Here is a 12,835-nt window from a genome sequence, read left to right on the forward strand (position 1 = left end):
GTACATTAACATTATGTGTGCTTGCTAGGAAATGGAAACACAATAGTGGGAAAAAATAAACATGATCTCTGCTCTCTCGGGGTTTACAGCCTAGGAAGGAAGAGAAATATTATTTAAATAATCTCATAAATAATTGTAAAATTACAGCTATCTTTAAAAATACTATGAAATAAAATGCACGGTGCATGCTGATATGAGAGCTTAAAAGAGTATAAAGAAGTGATGAGTGAGTTGAGATATAAAGTTTGGGAAAAAATTGGTTAAATAAGACAGGAACAGGAAAGCATTACAGGCAGAGAGAAGAACATGCAAGAAAGTCAGTTATTTATTGTTTCTCTTCCTCCCCTTCAACTGAGCTAAGAAATACACCCACCACCATTTAAGGTTTTTGCTTAGAGGGTCCAGTGGACAAAAAAGTAAGCCTCGCTCACTTTTCACACATCCAACATTAGTACTAGTGAGTGGCACATAGTGGATGTTAAATAAATATCAAGTGATATGAAGTAAATTTGTTGAATTATTGCTATTGCAATATACATGCTCTCTCATTCTGAAAAACTGAACAATAAATACAACATAGCTTATCCCAAAAAGAGAGTTGTAGCAGAAACATTCAAAATCTATGCAACTTATGACACAAAGTTCTAACCAAAAACATAACAATTTTTATAAAAATCCACATAATAAGCTAAAAGTGTGGCCTCACCACATGAGTAATAGGACATGGGGTAAATAAACGATATCATTTCCCTCTATTAGTATACTTTGCATTCAGCTGTAGTTATTTGGTGAAGTACAAATATGCTGCAGAAAAAAACCACACATGAACAACTTCCACATTTTACTAACATAATTCCCCTATATACCCATCATGGAGGAGCTAATTCACATTACAGAAAAATGCATTGTAGCAGAACAGACTCTACTTAATTGTCTGGTGCCAACCAGATATTACTTACAACTCAAGAGTGCTGCAAAGGAAACTCCCCAGGAGAGTTAAAGTTGTCATGGAAGGTTTCATGGAGTTAGGCCTATAATGACAGCTGAGATTTGCATAAAGCAGAAAGGATTAAATGTGTATGCTGGGTGTGTAAGGATGCTCTAAGTTACATGACCTTAAGAAAATAGATCTATGTTTGGATTAACAAAGTATGGCAAGCTTACAAAGAACCTCAAAAGCCAGGCAGACAAGTCTATATCCATTGAATAAGAAAATAGAAACAAAACATAGTTTTGAAATATGAAAGTGTCATTAAAAACACCCATTTAGAGTTAATAAAATATTTATTACTCTATGCTATATAAATAAGAAGACTATCAAAAAACACGACACCCCACTTGTCAGATCAGAATATATACTGAATCACTTTTGCACAGGTAAAACAGACACAAGTCCTTTAATGTGCTAAAATAAATGTATGCATAGCCAACACTGTCAAAATAATGTTGACCTGCAGTGAGCAAGTACACCCTTCATAATCTAATTTTACATATAACTCATCTTTAAACTAATAAGCATAATAATTTGGCATATTAACACTTGACCTATGTTTTTTTGGTTGCTCATGGGAAAAATGACATTTAATTAGCAAAGTTGAAAAATGCACATTTTCACTCCACAAATGTATTTATCATACAAGTATCTCATACATTTATGGTTCTTCCACTAGAGTTAACACACTTAAAAGATATGGCCTCTGTCATTCACTTTCTTCAAATTACTCATTTGCATAGCATTATCTCTTACACATATCATATCATATGCCTAATAAATGAATGATGACTTGTGTCTACATATGCCAATAACTGACTAATGCTAAAATATCTCTGGCCAAAGGAAAAATATGTATACACCTACATATCAGGTAAACCAAGAAGGGCTTGTTAACATATTACCCTTCACTCCCTGGGATGGTTAATTTTATGTGTCAACTTGGCCAGGCTATGGTGCCAAGTTCTTTGATCAAACACAGCTCTAGATATTGCTGTGAAGGTATTCTGTAGATGTGATTAATATCTACAATCCTTTAAGTAAAACAGATTGCCCTTGATAATGTTGCTGGTTCTCATTCAATCAGTTGAAGGCCTCAAGAACATAAACTGAAGTTTCCTGGAGAAGAAGGTACTCTGCATCGAGACTATAACATAGAAATCCTGGCTGAGTTCCATCCTGCCAGTCAGCTCCACAGACTTCAGCCATGTGAGCCAGTTCCTTAACATAAATCCTTTGATAGGTAAATACATTGTATATGTTAATACACACACGCGTGCACACACACACACACATGCATTTATCTCCTGTTGGTTCTGTTTCTCTCAATAGTACTAACACCTAACCCTTCCCCCTCAAAGAAAATAGGCTAAAAATACCTACATTATTAGAAGAAAGTTATACAAGAGAGATTTAATGATAAGAAATCAATTAGTATATACCTGTGTATGTTTGCACATATACACATGTAACAATGACTGATACAAGTTTGACTGAGTGTCAAAAAGCATGCCAGCAAAAATTTTTAATTCAATAATATGTACTGGTCTTTTTATAGAGTTGTGAACTGCATTACTTTCTTCTTTCAAAGAAGATTTATAAAGGCACACAATTTACCAACATCACTGGTAACAGAATGTCTTACATGTAAATAAAAGAGTTTTTCTATGATGACATAGTCCTTCATTGCCACACTGGAAATTCAGGGCAACGATATGTGTGTGAGGTGGAGTGCTGGAAACAAGCACACTCATTCTGCGTGGCAAGCTAGGAAGTCACAAATGTGGCGGCAAGAAGAAACAAAAAGAAGTCTACCAACTTCCATTCTTACCAAAGACCATGATTATATAGGTTCTACAACTGGGAAACAAATTCTAAGCTTCAGGACAGGAAACATGCCTGTGTCATTAACCGATATATACAGAGCTTAGTAACATTTGTGTGCTGAATGTAAGAATTCTGCCAGTCTTACATGACCTCAGATTTGTGAACACTTCAAAATGTGACTCTGGGCTGTAAGAAGTAGGAGAAAAATGACATATTCCAGAGGCCTCTGAAAGTGAATGCAGAGTGGATGTTCCTGATTCTGGTTTGAGGAAGTAACAAAACAGACTCTCCTTTGACCTCCGTTTGCCAAATAAGCCTACGTCACTGCTTCTTGTTTCCTTAGACCTCACTAATCTCCAAATGCATGTGTTTTAGATGCCACCGTTCCTCCAGTCCTTTCATTTTTCTTTAAGACTTTTAGACATTATAGGTTATTCAGCTCCAAATTAAGAATTTTCAGTCTATGAAATAGACAGGGAGGGGAATATTCAAAGTGAGCCTAGGTATTATTCAGGACTTCGACTAGCTCTGGAAGTAGCTCACATGACATAGACAAAATCCAAGTCACTCTTAAGCAGTAGTGCATTTATTCACTCATTTCTCACTTACTGAGGATCTTCACATCTCTGGTTTAGATCAGCTGGTGGGGAAAGAAAATGAAATTTTAAAAATCCCTGCCCTTATAGAGCTTACAATCTAGTGGGCAAGAAGTACAAACACGTAGTGAATAATGATTCTTTAAATGGAGATTTGATAGTAACATACCCAGGCTGTTACTGGAAATAAGAATAGGCTTCTTGCATGAGATTGAGCTGGGCTTCAAATTTACCTTTGAATGGAGCCTTGAATGACCCACTAGAATAAACTAAATGATGGTAGGTTAATAACTCCAACTAAGTGACATAGCATGTGCAACAGCAACTCTAAGATTAACATAAAAACAATGTATTTTGCACTTTTGCAAGAGAGGGCAACAGGATTTAGTACCCTGGATAGCTCCCTTGTATCAAAGTGATTGTACAGACTGAGGTCTAGCGGATTGGAAGAGGGATTAGAGAATCTCCAGAATTTCAAATTTACCAATCCATTTTATATTCAAATTAAAACCCTTTGGCTTTTAACATAACTCATCCATTTATTTCTTTCCATAGACCTCTGAGGCTGCTTTCTGTATCACCATTTAATAAACTTGGCCCTCCTGAGAAACATTGTAGGAGCCAATTCCTTCCTTTTCTTCTCTAGATAGTTGGAGCTCTGGGTCTTTATCCCCTCAGTGTTTCAAGCAGGGCTTGGGCTTCATATGATCCTGTCCCTGTAATCAACTTAGACCTTCCCACTCCAGCATCCTTCACCCTTCTAAAAACAAGACTGCTATTGATGAAGAAGGTATCTCGCCAGTACCAGTATATTTACACCTTGAGGTACACTGCAAGAAATACCTCAAAGTCAATTTTAGTCATAATGTTGCTATTAATAAAAGTGTATATATTTGTATGCAAATGTGAAATGTTTTCTTCAGTGGCCCAATTTAGTAATCTATACTTTATTTTTAAGATTAATCTTAGAGGCGTTACATTCTAATTTTTACAGAACTCATTTATTAATGAATACTTTTAATATTCTTCAGTCTATTGCATATGAGTACAATATTTAAAATAAAAATACCCAACAACTATTCTTGAGCTATCTGTTTAATAGGTAACATTCCTTTGAAAATTTATGAATCTTAAAGTAAAAACCTATTGGTTTTATTATCTGTAAAATACATTGAAACTTTACCTACAATAAGTTACTCTTAGTCTGCATTTCTAAGATTCAATTTGAGTTCGGTTTAGAGGTATTTTCTTCCTTTTCCTAACCTTCTCATCTGATGTTTCTGGGATGCTTTCCTCCCTTCAAATTTTTCCTAAATGTCTTGAAAAATAGTGTATGCTGTAAAGGTGTACTCAATACATTTCATATTTCAGACTTAATGCCCTGGCAATTTACATATCTGAAATAAACAAAACTAAACAAACATAAAAATAATTTTCTAAAGGAATAGTTGCCTAGAATGTTAACGCTTACATTTGCATTTATTTTGCCATGTCTCTAATTCATGTTTGGTTTGGATTTATTTGGAAATTTGATAAAAATTTATAGTACACTGTTTGTTATTATTGGAAAAAACAACCACCCCCCAACACACACAGTAAAAACTCATTAACAGAATCACAATACTTAACTATTTCTAAGAAACAGCTAATTTCAGTGAACAGGTTTGTAAATGTGACAATTTAGTCTGAATCTGGTTAATAATGAAGATATATCACTGATACTCTCATAAAGATTGAACTAAGATAGTAAGTACAACTGGCTTAACAAACACTTCTTGAGCACAGGAATAGTGCTAAGTTTCATTAATAAATGGGGAAAATTAGAGAAGGCATCTCACTGTCTGGAATATATTTCTTCAACTGTTCTACATTCTAAACATGCAATATTCAAAGAACGTTAAAAAGTCAAATGCAGAAGAGCCAGATTATCTTGAAATTAACAAATGACGGCCGGGCAAGGTGGCTCACGCCTGTAATCCTAGCTCTTGGGAGGCCGAGGCGGGCGGATTGCTCAAGGTCAGGAGTTCAAAACCAGCCTGAGCAAGAGCGAGACCCCGTCTCTACTATAAATAGAAAGAAATTAATTGGCCAACTGATATATATATGTAAAAAATTAGCTGGGCATGGTGGCGCATGCCTGTAGTCCCAGCTACTCGGGAGGCTGAGGCAGAAGGATCGCTGGAGCCCAGGAGTTTGAGGTTGCTATGAGCTAGGCTGACGCCACGGCACTCACTCTAGCCTGGGCAACAAAGCGAGACTCTGTCTCAAAAAAAAAAAAAAAAAAAAAAAACGACTAGAAAAAAAAAGAAGTAGGCAAATTCCAAAGAATCCATATGCACATTGTGCACATATTTATATACATGTATCACATTTGGGCATCAAACAAGACATAGAATAACATGTATTTCATTTATTGTAGATTAAGCTGTTCAGCAAACATAAGTTATCTACAGTTTATACTTTAAGATTATATAAATAGGAGATCCATTCTTTCTGAAACTGATTGACTACTTTGTAACAAACATTCATGAAATGTTGTAAATGATGATGAATGACTAGCTCTATAGTGGGAGACAGCCAAGTAAGGCAAGGATATATGCAGCTAAATAGGCAGTCTGGTGATGGTCACAATCTCTTACTTGACTTACACTATAGTCCAGAAAGCATGATAGAGAGGCACAGCTGTGAATATTCCCAACAAGTTCAACCAGCCTGAGCATTTGGGGGCATGGCAATAGGCCATAAGAGGTTGGTGTCATGGAAGTCTGAGTGAGGATTAAAATGAAGCATACCTCTAACAGTTGGCAATGTTTAGAGATCTAGGAAAATAGTGATTATTTGGGGGAGTCTGCTAGCAGATAAAATGGCTCAGGAAATGAGATGGTTTCAGAGGCAGGATCCCAGTCTTTAAAGAAACACAGAAAACTCTGTCAAAAGAAAGGCCTTGGTGGGCTGGGTGCAGTGGCTCTTATCTGTAATCCTAGCACTCTGGGAGGCCAACGCAGGAGGATCACTTAAGCCTAGGAGTTCGAGACCAGCCTGGGTAACCCAGTTAGAAGTCTTTTTAAAAAAGAGAGAGAGAGAAAAAAGAAAGGCTTTGCTCAAATGCTGGGAGAAATTATGAGACTGAGTTATTTATTAAGATACGAGAGAAAATATTAGGTAAGAAATCAGTTCAATTATTAGCAAGAAGCCTAATTACTAGAATTATGCTATAATATTACAGCTGACTATCAAAGGTTGCTTGTGCTGTGCTAGAAACCAGTCAATGTTCCTACCACATAAAATGCTTGAATCAGCAGCATGGCTGAGACTCAAGTTTATGATTCAATAGTCCCAATAACAGAAACAGATTTTGACAAAAACAACAAAATAAGCCCAAAGTAAAATACTTAGTCTAAAAAAAAATTGTTTTTTTCTTCTTGATATTATGCATCTAATTTTATTCATGTTAGTGACTGATTTAAATACATTGCTAAATATATAATGTTATACAATTAGTCTAGTCAAGGGCTTCGGAATAACCAAATTTAACTCTCTGTCCATGGACTTACATGAAATCAGCCTGTAAATATTTCCCTGGCTACAAACATTCAAACAATGAGTAAACCTACATTTAAACAGATGAAGTAAAGACTGTAAGTCAACAGAAACTAAATTAAGTTCAATAGTACACATGGACATGTCTCCTTTCCATGGGAAGAAAGCTGGATTCACAGCTTACACCTAAGGTCAACTTTTTTTTTGAGCAAGGTGCTCAAAGCTCTCAGTGAACCTTTCCAGAAGATAAGCTGCATATCTCCAAATATGTAGTAGAATATCTAACATTTGAGCATTCTCTGTATAAAGGCATGCATTTGCAAAATTATATTTGGCTATATCTTAAATTCTTGTTATAGAATTGAGAGATTCTGACAAGATGGGCTAAGAGAATTGTGACTGAAGGGTACTGAGTGTATACAGTATCAGTACTAGAAATAAAAACATAGAAGTATCATCAGCCTTGCAAGTTTTCCATCGCCGATTCCAATGACCCAAGAAGCAACAGCAGCATCATTGAAGATGGTGGCAAAGCAGAAGCAATGCACAGATATTGCTGCTAGGCCCTGAGCTAAATTAGGAATAAAGAGAAGATACATACTCCTCCTTCAAACTTTCTCTGCCTACTGGATTTATAATTTTTGCATCATTGTCATAAAAAAGGCAGCCAATAAAGCTATCTTTAGGGAAGTGAAGACTGAGTTCATACCTGAAATAGAGAAGCAAGGTTTAGGGGAAGAAGGAGAGGAATAGTGGTACTAAAAGAGGTACAGAACGTGAACACGTTATCTGTAATCTTGAAAGATGTAGAGCTGTGATCTAAAAGGTACTTCAGCAGTAAGACTTTGAGAATATTCCACATGTGTGACACTATTATTATACAGTTAAAATAACTGTAATCTTGCACAGAGAAAGATGATTACTACATGCCAATACCAAAATCATCACATACAAGTCAACAAGACGAAACAGAAAATGGTCAACTTTTATTTTAATACACTAGTGTATTCCTACATAAAAGACTACCAATCAGGTCCTGGGGTCATTACTCTCCAGTAAAAGTCTCATGCATTCCTTCCCCAACCAACAGCAATTGTGTGCAAAGGAATTGAAAACTCACTTAAAATATGGTCAAAAAACCACGGTTAAGGTGAAAATCTTTTGACAGAGAGTATAATATTTTCCAAGACTAAATAGTTAAAAATTAGCTTACTACAAGTTGAGAGAAGTACTTAGATACCAAACAGAAGACGACATAGCTTTCAAATTTCACTCTAAAATACTTTAAGTCAATGGTTCTTAAGCTTTAGAGTACATAAGAATCACACAGAGGCTGGGTGTGGTGACTCACACCTATAATCCTAGCACTCTAGGAGGCCAAGGATTGCTTGAGCTCAGGAGTTCAAGACCAGCCAGAGCAAGATCAAGACCCCATGTCTACAAAAAATTGAAAAATTAGCCAGGCATCGTGGCATGCACCTGTAGTCCCAGCTACTCCAGAGGCTGAGGCAGGAGGATCGCCTGAGCCCAGGAGTTTGAGGTTGCGGTGAGCTGTGATGATCCAAGGCTACAAAGTAAGACTGTCTTAAAAAAAAAAAAAAAAATCACATAGAAGACTCCACCCCAGAGTTTTTGATTCATTCCGTGGTTGGGCTCCAGATTTGGCATTTTAACAAGTTCACAGGTGCTACTGTTGCTGCTTTGAGACCCATTGTTCTAGGTTAAGTATTTGCCATTAAATAATAAAATGTTTCTTTGTAAAGACCTTTGGATTGTATTTAGTATCAAAGCATAGTTAAAAAATTTTAAAATTTTAATCAGTTTAACTAAAATTTTTAAATTGTAAATGCAATGTAAAGCAAAACCAAGAGTCATATTGTAAGTGAATCTAGATGTAGGGCCAGGAATTTGGCCAGACAACTTCATTTGTCAATGATTTAAGCACAAATCTTTTAACAATTTTTAATATTGTATCAAAGACCCCAAGAAACATTTCCAACCACAACATTTTTTTTTAATTTAGCCAACATGGAAACAACTTGAAATGCAATACAGTTGTCTAAAATAAGAGTAATAACAATATCTTGGTACTGCATCAATTGCAGATTAAAATGGTCAGCTTTACATTTTCATATTTAGTTTAAGCTTCATAGTGAAACATGTTTCTTTTGTTATAGTGTTTTTCCCTCAATCTCCTCATCTTTTCTCACTTCTTCTCCCACCCTAGACTCCATGTTTTATTGTTAACTGACACTGTTGCATAGTGAAGATATTATTGCAGACAGAAGTGCATGTCCTCAATATAAAGCAAACAGATTTTGTCACTACCCACTAGGGAAATCATACAGACACTGTCAGTCATACAGTAGGCAAGGTTACATTATCAAAATGATACACCTGTGACACACAGGCAAAAACCAAATTCAAAAAGGACCAATTAACAGATAGGCTGGTTTGTATCCTGACTACATTGGAAATCTTTCCATTCTTGCAGGTATATAAAATTGGTGCTTTAATAGGCTTTCACTTTTGTAATAACTCTTATCTATTCACTGCCAACAAAATATATGTATGAAAATATTTTAATTCTACTGATCTGAATGAATTCCATCTGGTTATTTATTAGAAGTCATATCTAATTTTTGTACAATTTCTTTACTGTCACCATAACATACTTCTGAGGTGTCATATTGAATAGACAGGCTTAAATTCAATTCAGATACTTTCCCTTGTGCTATTGAAATGAAGAAATACATTTGAAGCAGTTTTGTGTTTGTCCAAAAGCAAATAATAAGTATACATACAAAGAAAAAATAAGTTTAGAATACTTAGAGACAGGTCATGCTCTTATTATTAATACAAGTGACTTATCAGAAGACAGTTAAAATATCCTTAAAATTTTTGCTACAATTCTAAAAAGTTCCCCACAAGCCCAGTATCATAGCTCTATATTCATGGCAAATAATGTAAGGATAGATGAACTATTACGTGGATGTATACAATAAATAAAATAAAATCTAATCTATTATATCTAATAAATCTAGCAACTTTAAAATAAAAATATTATAGAAAACATTTAATAGGTTACACATTTTATGTAAAGTATAAAATGTTAAGCATTCAATGAATGCTTGAATGCTAAATTAATACTGTTGTTGTTTTACACATCACACTACTTCTTTACAGCAAATATAAAAAGGTTTGATTAAGGAAGTACCCAAAACACCTTGCTGTAAAGAGATTGCATACCCACCATCTTGTTGTTAATATCAAACTCAGCACCTTAGTGTGATGTGCCTATATTTAAATATTTGGAGTACATATTATCTGTAAGTACACTATTTTAGTGTACTATTATAGTAGTACAAGTACATATTGTCTATTAAAGGGCAATATAAAGTTAAAGATTTGTCTTCTCAGGTGCCAGAATATTGACAATTAACTCCAAGAACAGAATGTACAGAATGATGAACATCAAAAACAGACTCACCCTGCACTTTGTACAATATCTAAATCTATTTCACAACAAACTTATCTTCCCTTTTGTCTTCTTTTCTATAATTTCCAGAGACTTGCATCTTATACTTTATATTTCTTCTTATCCACAAACTAACAATCTACTAATCTTACTTATTCTTTAATATCAAGACCAAGCCAGTCTTACCTACCCCATGAAACCTTTTCAAACAAAATCCAGTATGAAATGTTATTGTCAAGCTCTGAATTCCTGTACTACTCATTAGACATGTAATCTTTCACTGTCATGGGCTGCTAACTCTATGTTCAAGTATGAGCATCAGATTCCTCTCAACTGGCAAGTAAGTTCTTGAAAAATAGGGAACAAGGGAATCTCATGTTCCTCCACAATGTCTAGGCAGTACTTTGCACACGGTAGGCCTTTTATTATGAACACTGTAATGAGCGATGAAATTCAATATAGAGTTGAATAACTATTATTGTAAAACTATAATAAAATTTTCATTTTCTACTTCTTGAGTTTGATGTAAATTAACATTCTATGGTATGATATTTTTAAATAATAAATAGTTGCTGATCGCGGACAGTGTCAAAGAACAAAATACTCATAAACATGACTTTTAACAATTGCAATGTTACTGTCCATAGTTACATTTTTTAATTCCCCATTATCTCTACATTCCAATGAATGGGGTTCTCCATCTAAGTTCTAACCTAATAAAAAGCTGCACATGAGCTCATATTGAAAACGTATTTTAAACTAATATGAATCTAACTAAATCATATGATCAAATCCTTAACTCCACTCTGTCTTTCAAATAAACAGGACTGTTAAGGAAACTGTGTTCCAGTTTGGGGAAAAACGGTTTGTTTTGATCAAAATAAGGAACTCGTTAATATCAAATGAAGACAAATTACTCTAACCACAGGTTGACTAGTTTACTTTTCTTTCTTCTCTGTGAGATTATTGAAAGGGTAGTTACAACATGGAATTTTAATCTTTCAAAACATTGTGTTGGTAGGCACTAAGAGACATCTCCATTTAAAAGATTAAGGACACTATTCTACTATAACAACCCAGTCATCAGTTCTATAAAAGCACAGGTTGCTACTTTTAAGGACAAACATTACTTTGCTAAAGCACAGTGATGGGCACCATCCCTAGTCATTTCTAAGCTTCAAGTTATGTCTTTGGAATCTGTACCTGTTACAAAGTGAACAGAAAGGGAAACCAAAACAAATTATGCTGTAACCTAGATTAACAGTGTTTTAGGTCTTTTCTTAACAACCAGTTTTTAAAGAATCAGTAGTAACAGACCCACCTGTTCTCTGTCCTCGCCAAGGCTTTTCATAAAACCAGCTTTAAATTATGTGTGTACATTATTTTTAATAGCAGGGGGGAGGAGGAAATGGAGACTATGTGTCATATTTCAGTAGTAGGAAGGTATTCAACTGAGAAAAGATTTCAAAAAAAAACGAAAGCAGCTGAAACCAAGTAGGTATTTCCTGTCCTGTAAGTCCTGTTGAGGGCCTGAAGAAGTAAGAGGAATGGAAAATGGGGCCATCATCACATTAAAAAAAAAAAAAAAAAGCAAGGAATCTGCAACTTCTAAGAAACATGTTTTTTTTTTCCTACTCGTAACAATAAGAGTGATTTTTCTCACTTCATTTCCTATTCCAGGTTCCACGCAAGGGGAGAAAAAAAGCTGAATTGCTTCTAATTCAGAGAGAGAGAGAGAGAGAGAGGAGAAAAGAGAGAGCGCGCGCAGCTCAGGATACACTGAAGGAAACCCCAAGAAATTTCACAACTCTTTGCCATAAATAGCCTTTCTTCTCACTGTGGATACCTCCTCCTTTGCATCAGCAAGGCTCAGCCTCCGCGCACAGAGAAGCACCATTCACAAATCCCCCCGTCACCCCTACCCCTCGCTGGCACCGTGTGTGCGTGCGCGCGCGAATCCCGGGGACACGAGCCAGATGACCAAGGGGCCGGGGGCCACCTGCGCTTTCAGCTCCAGGCCGACTTTCTGCTCAGGTGAACGCACGCGCTGCTGAGTCCCAAGCGCGAACACTCGCACACTGTCACACACACCGTCACACACACACACACCCCCGCGAGCCCTGGACGCGCCACCACAAAGCGAGGTATTCGCCCCAAGTCGCCGCCGCTCCCGCCGCCTCAGGGCGAGGGCTGGCTCCCGAGCCGGGCGCCGGCGCCCGAGGACCCGCAGGCGGAGGCAGGAGGCGGTCCCGGCCCGGCACTGCGGGTCCTCAGGGAGCCTCGGGCTCCCCGCCCCCTCCCCTGCCCGCGGCGCCGCCGTCCCCGCCCCGGCCCCACAGCCGGGCGCAGCGCCGCCCGCAGCCCCTACCTGCGGGACGCGGGCGGCCGGGCAGACTGGCGGCA

General features: G+C 36.8%; 1 protein-coding gene across 3 annotated transcripts in view; it reads right to left on the reverse strand.

The window, feature by feature from the left end:
• Positions 1 to 12,835, reverse strand: part of CCSER1 (coiled-coil serine rich protein 1) — an 899,545-nt gene that overhangs the window by 885,892 nt on the left and 818 nt on the right. The gene's annotated exons all lie outside the window — the stretch shown is intronic.

This window comes from Microcebus murinus, chromosome 29, assembly GCF_040939455.1.
Source record: "Microcebus murinus isolate Inina chromosome 29, M.murinus_Inina_mat1.0, whole genome shotgun sequence".
Taxonomy (NCBI): domain Eukaryota; kingdom Metazoa; phylum Chordata; class Mammalia; order Primates; family Cheirogaleidae; genus Microcebus; species Microcebus murinus.